Genomic DNA, 3,346 nt, shown 5'->3' on the forward strand with positions numbered 1-3,346 from the left:
GCCGAGCCCAAGGCCAGTGCCATCCCCTCGCCCTATGACGCCTCGGCCGATGCCTTGTCCTTCCACATTCACGACCTGCTGGACAGCATCTGCCCGTCGCTGGTGGCCGTGCGTCTCTCTCTCTCTCTCTCTCTCTCTCCCTCACCCGCGCCACTGGCCTCGTTTGCCTTTCGGGGCATTTGTCACTTGCCGCTGGCTCCTGCGGTGGCCGGCATGATGGCCGGTTTTGGCTGACCCGCCCTTGTTGGCCGCTCGCTGGCAGATGTTCGTGCGATCCCACTCGACCGAGAGTGCCGGGGCCCCGGCCACGGCCGAAGACGAGGAAGACTTCCTGGACCTGGCCGACGAGTATTCGATGCTGCTGCAGAGCTTCCCCCTGTATGTCACCCTGCAGGCCATGGGCCAAAAGGACATGGTCCGGCACTTGGCCCGGTCCATGGAGGCGGTGATGCGCTTTGTGCCGAGCGACGGCGCTCCGACGGCCGCAGAATTTGGCCGAGCTGGACTCCGAGACTTCGATCCGGGCGCTTGTCGGCCAGCTGGTCGACCTCGGCGCCGCGGTCGAGGCCAGCACCAAGGTGCGTTTGCGGTGGCGGGCGGCCGCCCATGCATGCGCACGTATGCGCGCACATTTGCGCCGGTCCTTCTGGGCGGGCTTCTCACCTGCCTCTCCGCCGGGTGGCCATGCGCACATGGCCGCAGTTTGTCGAGACACATCTTGGGCAGCTGGTGCTGAAGGGCATCCGCGAGGCGGAGATGTCCATCTCCACGCACAACAACCAGCCGGGCTATGAGCCGGTGGTGCTGGCGTCGGCCGCGGCCGCGGCTGGCTTTGTGTCCGGCGTGGTGCGCGGCCTGCCCGTGGTCGGGTCTCTCTGGGGCTGGGCCGCGGACACGGCCCTGAGCGCGGCGTCCACCGCCGCCACTGCGGCCGGCATCATCGAGCCTCCCACGCCGCCGGTCGGGAGCTCCTTCTCCCTGAAGAGCGCTCGGCTGGAGTCCACCGACCAGATGGCCCGGTCGAATGGCACCAACACGCCGGTCATGGGGGACCCGGCGCCCCCGGACCCGGCGGCCTCCATGCCGGCCTCGACGCAGGCGGCCACCCCGCCCATTTCCGGTGTCGATGCTGCCGCCGGCGCGCCGTCGGCCAATCCGGCGTCGGTGCCCGGCGCGAGTGTGGCCAGGCCGTCGGCTGGCGCGGCTGCGGTCGCTGTCGCGGCCGCGACCACGGCCGCTGTCTCGGCCGAGTCTGCCGCGGCAGCGGGGAATGCCCCGGCCAAGGACGCGTCGGCCGGTGCCCCTCCGGCCAGCTGGACCCCGACCGCGGTGGAGAGCAGCACGGTCCTCGGGCTGATTGGCGCCCGGCCGGCCTGGACCCGGGCCGTGGAGGAGTTTGAGTCGTCCGAGAGCGACAATGCTGCGGGTATGTTCGCACCAGTGCGCCTTGCGGCGCATAGGGTCCCTTCCTCGCGCTCCCCCGGCCTGGACAATAGCTGACCTTCCCGTGGCTTCAGAGCTGGTGTCCTTCCGGAAGTTTGACGACCTCATCCGCACTTCGCTGGCCGGGAAGCTCGGCCAGGCGGCGGTGCTGCATTCGGCCGACCAGCCGGGCTTCCCCCGTCTGGATGCCCTGTTCGCGCCGGCTGGCGCCGCGGCCGGCGAGCCCCTCAGCACGTTTGATTATTCGGCGGCCCTGTTGGCCGGGGTGGCCGGCCTGCGGGCGGCCCTCGGCGATGCTCCCACCGGGCCACCCTCCATCGTGTACACGTGCGAGGTGGACCAGCAGACCGTGCGTCGCCCCTCTTCCTGGCCGGTGTTTTTCCTTCTCATCTGATGTTTTGCCCGGGCATGCGTGTATGGCGGTGTGTGTGAGTCTGTGAGTCTGTGAGTGTGTGTGTGTGTGTGTGTGTGTGTGTGTGAGTCTATGTGTGTGTGTGTGAGTCTATGTGTGTGTGTGTGAGTCTATGTGTGTGTGTGTATGTGAGTCTATGTGTGTATGTGAGTCTATGAGTCTGTATGTGTGTGTGAGTCTATGTGTGTATGTGAGTCTATGAGTCTGTATGTGTGTGTGAGTCTCTGAGTCTATGTGTGTGTGTGTGTGTGTGCATGCTCACTGACAGACATGCTGGCTTGTGACATTTGCCGGCCTCCGCCCGCAGACTGGCCACGTTTCGCTTATGATCGTGCCGGCCAGCCCGGACGAGCCGGTGACCTTCGTGTCGGCCACCTTCATCGGGGCCCTCTTCCCGGTGATCTTTGTCGGTCGGCTGGCCATGGCGGATCTGGCCGCCGGGCTGGTGCTGGACACCCCGGGGGAAGGCCCCCCGGCCGGGCCCGGCTCGCTGTTCCTGGTGTCGCCATCGCTGCGGGCGGCACCGACCGGCAGCGCGGTGGTCCTGCGGGCGCCGGTGGCGGCTGACGCGGCGGCCCTCCGGGCACGCGCCCTGTCAGGCCGGCTCCGGCACTTCTCCGGGCCCGGGTCGGCGCCGTGGAACTTCCTCAAGCACCCGCTCTTCACCGGTGGGGCGCCTCGACCGGCGGCCGATGGGCGCCCAGCGGGCCAGGTCGACCACGCGGATGGTGGCCATGGTGGCCAGGACGATGAGGATGACGGCCCCACCGACGGCGCAGATGAGGACCGCTACTCCACGGCCGGGTATGACCTGCTGCTGCGCGAGCAGCTGGACTTCTATGTGTTCAATCCGCCCATCAGCCCGCCACTCGGGTTTGCGGTGGTCAGCCACGCGGTGGGCATGGCTCTGCTCCGGTGCGCGCACGGCTCGCAGGCGGTCTTCACCATCACCTTCGCCACGGATCCGGCACACTCGTCGCGCCGGCTGCTGGTGGTATCCCGCGGTCGGGACCTCTCGCGCGCCGTGGTGGACGTCATCACCGCTGCCTACCGCGGGACGCCGGCCTCTTCCTAGGGCGCCGGAGCCCCGAGGCAGGGCGGCGCAAGCCTCCTGTCCTCCCCACACAGGGGGGGGGGAGGCGGGGCCTTCGGCCTCCCTCCCCCTCCCTACGGCAACCAATAAAAAAGCCCACCCCCCGGGTGCGGCCTCGCCTGTTGTTTTTGCTGCTTCGCAGGCCGCAGGTGCCATCGAACCGCCCCCGCACGTGGTGTTCGGCCGCGATCGTGCTCGGCTCCGATCGGCCGGTGGGGGATCATATCTCCTGGCCGTGTGTTGTGTGTGTGTGTGTTGTGTGTGTGTGTGTGTGTGTTTGGGCGCGTGCCTGGTGCCGAGAGAAGAGCCGGCATGCGGCCAGTGCCGGGGCCCGTCAATGTGCCGGGCACAAAGACACCCACCACCCGCTGCCGGCCCTCGACTGCCCTCTTTGCCGC

Source organism: Fonticula alba (assembly GCF_000388065.1).
Source record: "Fonticula alba strain ATCC 38817 unplaced genomic scaffold supercont2.2, whole genome shotgun sequence".
Lineage (NCBI taxonomy): Eukaryota > Rotosphaerida > Fonticulaceae > Fonticula > Fonticula alba.